Raw genomic sequence first — 9,835 nt, 5'->3', positions numbered from 1 at the left:
AGAAGAGGCTCAATATTTCTAGAAAATAAATATGTTCTTAAGACACTTAATAATTCTTGAAATGAAGACCTAATTCTTCAGGCTTTTAAAATACTTGATATGCACTCTTTACATATATAGTTTAAATTTAATAATTTCCCTTCTTAAAAAATAAGTGAAACATACCACAAACATATCAAAGCAAGTTATTCATACTTCTCATTTAAGTAACTGTATTGTCATAGCAAAATTATTTTATGTCATCAAAAAGCACAAAGCCTTATTAGAATACTAACTTCAATGTCTGTTTCACAGATTTGCTCATAATAGATTTTTTTCATGCTTCTGCACTAATTCATTGAAGGACAATGTTTTACCGATTCTTGAAAAACTATCATTATCTGCCCCATAGTGGTGACTCATGCCTGTAATCCTAACACTTTGGGAGGCCGAGGCTGGCATTTTGCTTGAGCCCCGGAGTTCAAGACCAGCCTGGGCAACATGGTGAAAACTCATCTCTACCAAAAAAAAAAAAATTAAAAAGTTAGCCGGGCAAGGTGGCAGGCACCTGTTGTCCTAGCAACTCAGGAGGCTGAAGTAGGAGGATCACCTGGGCCTGGGAGGTTGAGGCTGTGGTGAGCCATGATTATGTCACTGCATTCCAGCGTGGGTGACATAGTGAGATCTTGTGTCAAAAATAATAATAATAAGATAAAATAGAAAATAAAAATATCATTATCTAACATTTTAAAAAGTTTATTTCCCAACCTATAAATATACTTTGTGGATTAACAAGAGAAAAATTTCAAGATATTATAAATTTAAAACAAATCTTTATGTATAATACCATTGTAATGTCTTTGACCAGTATCAATCTATCATGTGAGATAAAAAATATTAAATATACATTTATTGAATAAATGAATGAAAATCATAATTACCTTGATCACTATATTTAAAATTTAAATGAAGCAGGAAAGTAAATCTTCCTAATTATCATATACTTAACTGTTTAAAATCACTCTAATGACAAGTAATATGCTTTCAATCTTGAATTATAATTTTAAAATGCCTGTACTGTTCCATTCACTCATCCTTCTATTAGTTCAGTGAACAAATATTGATTACTTACCCACTATGTGCCAGGTATTATGACAGATTCAGGCAGTACAAAAATGATTAAACGAGGGGATCAGTTGGAGTGACTGTTTTCTAGAAACAATGCCTGTTTCAGTTATGAACTAGTCTGTTTTGAAGAAAGTGGTGAGGGAAAGCTGAAAATCATATTTGCACTTTATTCAACAAATCTTATTGAGGTCTTATTATGAATCAGGGGCTCTCCTAGGTATGGGCATACAAAATTGATTAAGACCATGCTTGCTTGCAGAAAACAAACAAAAAAGCATCTTTATAATAAAAAGGAAAAAGAGGAATCCCCTTTGTAGGTTTCATAGTTTATAGTGATATTTCTGATGTCGTCTCAGAGAATTAGTCACAATTATGGGAACTCAGAAGGCATTCCGTTGAGATGAAATAGAGACTAAACTAGCAGAGATTACTTAGTGAAATAACAATTAGAATATAGTTGTAATTCATTTTAGAAGATATTATGGCTTACACATAGTAGATGTGATGGCTGAATAAGAGGATTGTTGAACGATGGCACCTTGGTAGCCATTACCCATTGCCACCATGATTTTGCATTAAAAAATCTGTGCAAAACGGCCGGGCACGTGGGCTCACGCCTGTAATTACCCAGCACTTTGGGAGGCCGAGGCAGGCGGATCACGAGGTTGGGAAATGGAGACCATCCTGGCTAACACGGTGCAACCCCGTAACTACTAAAAATACAAAACATTAGCCGGGCATGGTGGCACGCGCCTGTAGTCCCAGCTACTCGGGAGGCTGAGACAGGAGAATCGCTTGAACCTGGGAGACGGAGGCTGCAGTAAGCTGAGATCGCGCCACTGCACTCCAGCCTGGGCGACAGAGTGAGACTCCGTCTCAAAAAAAAAAAAAAAAAAAAACTTTGGGGTATATTAATAAACATTGTGTTTTTTAAAAAAAAATTAAATCTTTAATTTCCGTTTTCACGATTTTTCTTCTTACTTCCGAAAGGAAAGAAGTGCGTAGCTCTGTTGCCTGTACATCGTCCACGGCCCCTGGATCGGGGCGGGGTCCCCGGGGCCCCCCGGGGGTCCACATGCAGCCCCTGGGAGGCCGGTGCGGGGTGAGGTCCGGGGGCCGCTTCATTGCTGAGGTCCGGCCGGTTGGGGCCCCGGCGGCCGCTAGGCGCTCTGCTTGGCAGCTCCTGGGAGATGAAGCGGCGCAGGCGCTCCGGGTACTGGCTGTAGAGCTGGATGTCTTTGTGCCTGGCGCTCTCCACCCACAGCGGCTCCACCGCCTTGGCGCAGCGCTGGTAGAGCGCCAGCCCGTGCGAGAAGTCGATCACCTCGTCTTTCGTGCCGTGGATGATGAGCACGGGCGACGTGATCTCGGACACCTTCTGGATTCTGCGGAAGGGGCGTGGGGCGGGTGAGACCTCGCCCGGCCCGGGCGCCGCCCCCGTCCCCGACCCCATCCACGTCACCGCCCCTGTCCCCGCCCCAGCCTGCTCACTTGGGGAAGGCGTCGAAGCAGTAGGTCTTCTTGGTGTCAGGAAGGCGACGCTCAGGTCCAAGGTGAGCGGCGAGTGCAGCACCACCGCGGGGGACTCGTAGCGCGAGGCCAGGTCCACCGTGGGCTCTGTGCCGATGCTCTGCCGGTACAGGATGATGCTGTCCGGGCTGATGCGGTACCTGGCGGCACCGGAGCAGGGTCAGCCGCGGCCTCCGACTCGCGCGCACCCCTCCCGCCAGCGGGCGTCCCCGGGCCCAGCTCCGGATGCGACTCTCCAGTCTCCCTGCTCAGCCAAGTCAGTGGGTCAGTCCCAGGCTCCACACCAGTCCAAAGGGCCACCCCCAGTCCCCCAACACCGCAGCGGTGGGCGGAGCCGGCGGCCTGGTCCTGTTCCCTGGCGCTATGGTTCACTGGCGTTTCCTAGCCAGGATCTGCTGGATGCTGGCTAGGGAGTCCCCCTCGGGCTAGGGTAGGGGAAGCCCTGGCGCCTCTCCTTCTCCTGGTCACTCCTGGGCGCACACTGGGAACTGTGTGCTCCCCCACATCCTGAATGCTTCACGCCTTCCTGCCCAGGTTAGAAAGCCGTTCCTGGTACACTGGCCGGGGCAGGGTACACTCTTCCTCCCTGCAGCCCTTGCCCACCCCCTTGGCCATGAGGAATTCAGGCAGCTGTGTCCCCAGATGTCTCCACCCAATTTTGGACTCTCGGAGTCCCATGCCCAATGAGGTGCCAGCCCAACCCAGGTCAGCATCGAGGGTGGCGGCTGCGGGGGCAGCACCTCCTCCCACCAGTGCCTTCTCTTGGGAGTGGACAAGTCCTCGGCCACCTCAGCACCACCAGCTCCCACCCAGGGCCACCCCCACCCCCAGGTCACTGGTGTGCGGCCCCTGGCCCAGCTGATCCAGCACCAGTCCCAAGGCCTCTTCGTGCCCAGTCCCAACCACGCGGGACCCACCTGCCACCCAGTCGATGCCGCGACCCCAAGAACTCTCCCACACGCTCCAGGCTCTGATCCTAGGCAGATGCCCTCCTGCGAGGCAGGAGCATGGGCAGGTGTGCGTCCCGTCTGCCTGGCATTCGGACTCCACCAGCAGGGCTGTCCCCCTCCTTGGCCTGGAATCCCAGCCTCCTGGCAGCACTCCACAGCTCACTGCTCACCCATGGCCCAAAGGATGCTGCCTGGCTTGTGCCTGTGGCCCCAGCTCTGCCTCAGCCTCCCTGGCCTGCTCCCTGGCAGCCAAGGCCAGTAGTGTGCTGAGCCAGCCCAGCCCTGTCACCTGCTCCAGGCAGGAGCCCCAGCTGCCACCTGGTTGTCACCACTCAGACAATCAAACAAGACACATCCTCAGTGGAGGCCCTGAGTGCGATCTGGCCTCCCCATCACGGCTCTGGGCCGAGGTTCCTGCAGGACAAAGCGGCAGCAGGACAGAAGGCCGAGCAGACAGAGCTCAGAGCTGGCCATGGTGGATGTGACTCTGCCGGTGCCCCGGGAAGTAGAGACAGAAGGGGGCCGAGGAAGCTGCATGAAGTGGTGCTTGGTTTCAGCGCCCCACACTGCCGGGAGCCCCCCAGAGCCAGGGTGGTGCAGGGGACCCAGCTCCCAGGCCCACAGCAGGGACTGCCTGGGATATCGCCAAGGCAATGAGGACCCTACCTCCCCAGCGTCTCTGACTTCTCAGAGCTGCGCCTGGCCCCTGCAGGAGCGGGTCAGACCACTGGGCTGGGCAGGGCAGGGCAGGGCCAGGACGAGACAGCCCCAGTGGGTGGCGAGCAAGAAAGGCCTCCAGAGGCCCACGCGGGTCTTCCGGTCCAGAGCAGCACTGGCCCGGGCGGTGCTCAAACACGAGAGAAGGGCCCAAGCAAGCGCAGGGCTGGGGACCTGGATGATTAGGAGGGCTGGATCTGGAATCGAGGCTGGCCCAGACCTCGGGTGTGTGCTGGGGGTCTGCACCTGAACCTGCAGGCCCTGCCCCGGGATGGCCGATCTCCACAGCCACAGGGCCTCATGGGCCAGGCCTCGGGACCTCGATGCAGCAGGCTCGCCTCACCTGGCCCCAAGTGCTGCCTCGGCCCGTGGGCTCCCAGCCACACGTGCACAGACCCCCCGACACCACCCACCCCCTCCCGCCGCGTGGTGTCCACGCCCCTGTGACAAGCTCAGCCCCTTCCTGTCCTCAGGCCAGGGGATCCCAGGGAGCCTGGCTCCACAGGCCAGGGTGTGGGGGGACCTCCTGGCCACACCTTAGCCGTGTGGAGGCTGCACCCGCACGCCTGAGCTCACCTGTCCGGCTCTCTGGCCGCATGCGTCCACTGTGGCTCCGCTCCTGCAGGGCCGCCCACCTTCCTCCCGGGGAAGCCCGACCCTCCCCTCGGCCGCCGACCTGGTCCCCTCTCGGGTGTGCCCAGGCTGAGCTCCCCCCAGGGCCGCCCTCACCTGGTGCGCAGGGCCTGCCAGGCGGCGTCCATGTCGGCGTAGAGGTTGGTCTCGGAGGGCCTGCCGGAACTGGCACCGTAGCCGGAGTAGTCGTAGGAGAAGATGTTGCAGTGGAGGCGGGAACCCAGGCCGATGTAGAAGCTGCCCATCTGGCCCAGGTCCACGGCGTTGCCTTTCTTGTTCGTGCACCTCTGGTCAGACACAGTTCAGCTGATCTAGGCTGGGCTTGGCTGGCATTGGCTTGAAGCTGCAGCTGGTGTCCAGATCTGTTCCATGTATTTGTTATCCTCCTCAGCCCTCCTGGGTACTTGAAGCATGTTATTGTTATGGCAAAAGTCAGGAGTGCAACCTGCCTGTGCAAAAACATGCCAGGCTTCTGTTGCCTTAAATCCTCTAAGATACCCCTTTGGCTTAAGCAAAGTCACACAGCAAGGATCAAAGTCAAGGAGTGGGGAATTACATCTGTCCCTTAGAGATGGAGATAGGGGAGAGTGAACAAATGCAGTGTCCTGAAAGATTGTAACATAATGAATTCAGTATTGTTTTTGTTTGTTTGAATGAAGCTTTGCATGGACACAGTACAGTAGAAAAGTACTATTTGAACTCTTTCTCCACATTCATAAAATTGCTACATAGTTTCTACCATGATTATATTTTTATGATCCATTTTTGTGTACAGATCTGAAAACTTTATACTAGAATTTATTAGCTGAGGAAAGGAACATCCACTGACATCATCATATACAAACATTTCTCAATATTTTAATGCTTGTGGTATTGTTAATGTTTCTGTGGAAAATACTTAAAATCATAGAAGTGATTTCTAAGTCAGTTATTGATTTATTCTAATGAATTATAAAAATCAGACTAAATTACTAATAGAGAAATTCCATTTGAAATACTAGTCTGAGCTACAAATGAGATGGATTTTTGTGCTCATCATTTGTACTGTAGTTATGTTTGTTGAGATTGGGTTATTAAAACATAATTATAACTATCAGCAGAAAAGCCTGTTGTGCTATAATTAAATCATCTAAACAATCATTTTTGTGGTCTTAATATCCTGGATTTCTCAATTCATTGTAGTAGATAAGATTTCTCTTTAAATACTACTTATTATCAGCAGCTTGCTTTTCTGTGAATGCTAGAAAATTTAGAATTCTGCATTAACATTTAATAAAATATATGCTATCCTAATATTGATGCATTATATTTATCTATACAACATGCAACAAGAGAGAAATATTGGATGAATTAGAATATTTGCAGCCCATGGCAATTATCTGTAGCAACATTTTTTTTTGTCTTCAGAAAAATATAGATTTTTTGGAAATGGATTTGTTCTAGTTTCAATCTAGGAAGAACTACTTATGGAAGTTTTGTGTACAGGATACTGATGTTTTCAAATATACTGCATTATTATTTTAGTTTAGTTTCTTTTACCACATACTTACAAATTGTTCAAGTGAACAGGCTATTAAAACTAATGGTATAGATGAATGGTATAAAAAGGCATTGTAAACATCCCAGTTTTCCCAAGCCATGAATTTTAACACTGGATTAAGGAGATGAAAATGGAGCCACTGGGAATGTGGATTCTTTGCTAATAATTATTTTTCTTCCTTTAAAAAGATTCTTCAAAAGGCAAGAATATGGAAGTATTTCAGGAGATATTCTTGAGGTATCTAAAATACATACTCTTCCTATCAAAATCAATAAATAGATTGATGTAAGATAAAGTCAGGGCAACTGATTTTGCATGTGAGTGTACACACAGACACATATCCATGTATTCTCCATCTGTTCTCAGTTACTGAATTATTAGACTCGACTGAGTGATCACTTGACTGTGTTTAACCTGAGAAACAGACTCTTAACAAGAAGAACAATATTTTGAAAACTAGATTGTTCCTACTACTTCTCAGCATGCATCAGCCACTCTTTTTCCCCATCCCATCTCCTGCCAAACTGGTCTCTAAATATCTGTTCCACTTGGAGACACTATTGGATGTTGTTGTAAATGACTTAAATGAATATTCACTCTACCTGCTTTCATATTAATTCAATTTTCATAGGATGGTCTCTACGGGATCAAGCAAAAGGACTTAGTGGAATATCTCTATATGACTCCAGAAAGTAAAGAATGTGGTGAGTTTAACAGAGTGCCCCTTCCTTTACTAAATGTGAATGATGTTTCAGCATGAAGCCAGAGTGAAAAGTCCTAACATATGTTTGTCTGGACAGCCAACAATTGGTCACATTGCACATTTCATGTTACAAAGGAGCTTCATGGTAGTATAAATGAGGGTCAGGAAAAGACACTTAACTGTGGTCAGGGCTTTAAAATGGAGCCAGAGCAAGAATTCTGGAAGTTGACAATATCAGGAAGGAAACCTCTGTAAGCAGGCACGCAGGGGACTCCAGAAATCTCTTCTTTGCCCCTACAACTCTGGACTTTCAGAAATACACACCCCGTTCTCCTGTATTAATACACAATTCATGTTCACAACATCAAAAATCAATTTTAAAATAGTAAACCTAAGGTAGATGGAAAGACATTATAGCCTCAGCATGCCTGAGATGTGAGGAGCAAATCAGAAAGATGTAAGTGTGAAGAGAAAGGGACATCGTGCTAATCAATCATTTAAAATTTTTACTCCAGAGAAATGGCAATATTTCACAGATTGTTTCTCATCACCAATCTCACAAGTATAAGTATTTTTTGAAAATTTTCCTCTCAATTCTTTTCACTGACAGTGAAGTCCAGAATAGGTTGATTTAGATCTAGCTCTTTTCAGCCTCAATACTCCATAATCACCTTGGCTTTTTTGATTATGACTGGACGGCATGTACTATTATTTTAATATTAAACATTTAGTAAATAATTTTAAATGTTATCCTTAAATAACTATGGGCTTTATTCATTTACTGTACATATTTCTAAAACATTCATAAGAACTTAAGGATTTTAATTCAAATGGTCCCTAAAGTAGAAAATGCACTCACAGATTATGCATATGTTTTTAAGAAAAAGAAACGTGCCATTTGTTATTAAATTGAGTAGACTTTGTATCCTTTAGAATTTGGGCAGAGTTTTCTTGCTATATTGTAGAGAACCTATCAACCATATTTTAATTTTCTTCTTTTTCAGGTTTTCAAAATTAACATTGGCATTGGTCCACTAATTCATTGTTTTCTATTTTTGGATGAGTGTGCATAGATCACCTCCATCTTAATTTTCAACATAAACTTTTAGCAGAATCTTTCATGTTTCATTGCCATGTAAGCAGATGTGATTTTTATTCTTTTTCATTTTCGTTGAACAGTTACTTCATTTGAAATTTTTGACTTGATTTAATTTAACTTTATTTTTTGGTGGTAGATACATCTGTTGCCACCTGTGTCTGGTTGGCATTTTAATGTGTTGCCTCGAAGCTGTAACCACAATAGTGGCACATTTTCCTGCTGTTCTTTATTCTTTGTTTCATGTGTATCTATTTTCAATAAATTGCATTGGTATGTTGTCATAGATTTTCTTTTTGTCTGTCAGATTTTCTGTTGTAATTATTTTAATTTATGCCTTTGGAAATATTTCATGGTTGTTACTTAAAACAGCAGAGCTCTTTGAGAAAGTTTTCATGGTTTCCCAAATGTACATTCATATAGATTATTTAGTAGTTATTACATAATGATCTTTGGAGCAATAAATGCTGTTATATAAGAACAATTCCCAAATGTAATTTGAAAGTTATAAGCTAGCCTTTGATGGCCTAGAATTAATGTACCTTTATAATTCTAATCCGCATGTGAATTTAAGAAGACCATGGATTGAGGATTGGGTGCATAATTCTCAGGGCCCAGTACAAAGTGAAAATGTAGAGCCCTTTGATAAAAAATTACAAAGAATTTCCAGATGACCATAATAGGTCATGCACGAGGCCTTTCTAAATGCGTAGAGTGACCATGAAGCCGTGGGCATTGTTTTGTTTTGTTTAATCTTACTGTTTGGTTGTAAAGCAGATCTTTAAATCAAGAGAAAAAAGAACACCAAAGAACATCTCTATCAAAATGTTTTAAACATTATAGAAGATTAGATCCATATAAATGAAAGGGATAAAGAAAAAGCACATATCCAACCTCAAATATAAAGCCTGGAATTCTTATATGAACTCCATTATAGCACTTGAAATTTCAGCTCTATTTTCATTTTTGAACAACTCTAGATATATCTATATATTTTAGTCTAAAATTTAATTTTTATAAATTCTAAGTACTTCCCCAAATTCTACCTTAGATAAACAATTCAGAGATAACTCTGTTTCCTATTCTATTAGGTGGAACCTATGAAATTGTCAGTATTCAGCCTTTTCTGTCCTACAAAATAATGACAGTTTTGTGTTTCCACCTAACACATGGCAGCCCAATAAATATGTGAAGGTCAGGACCATAGAGCTATCACACTAAACAATACTAAATGCATACACATACCCTTTCCAAAACCCGGCAGATCTTCTTTTCCCCAAACGAATCATTCTTTGACTCTTCACCCATTATTCATGTGAGAAATTTTCCAGGCACTTCAGCATGTCAGCTGAGTGACTGTAACAATTAGATTTATTCATTCTCCTCTCACAATTTGACATTCTTTATTGAAACGCATGATCTAAATGTTGACTAATAGTCTGCATAGTGAAACATGTTTACTAGTTCCCATGACCTAAAACAATGTAAACCATGATTCAGAAATTTCTTTTCTTAAAAACTTCTAAACAATATGTCTGCTGGGATAAACTGGTGCAATT

The 9,835-nt window shown here is 44.8% G+C and overlaps 1 pseudogene; it reads right to left on the bottom strand.

Annotated features, from left to right (window-relative positions):
* Window positions 1-2,056: 2,056 nt before the first annotated feature.
* LOC129050021 (alpha/beta hydrolase domain-containing protein 17A-like) lies at window positions 2,057-9,584 on the bottom strand (annotated as a pseudogene).
* Window positions 9,585-9,835: the final 251 nt, after the last annotated feature.

Source organism: Pongo abelii, chromosome 16, assembly GCF_028885655.2.
Source record: "Pongo abelii isolate AG06213 chromosome 16, NHGRI_mPonAbe1-v2.0_pri, whole genome shotgun sequence".
Lineage (NCBI taxonomy): Eukaryota > Metazoa > Chordata > Mammalia > Primates > Hominidae > Pongo > Pongo abelii.
The sequence above is the reverse complement of the archived record's forward strand: the minus strand, read 5'-3'. Positions and strand labels throughout refer to the sequence as shown.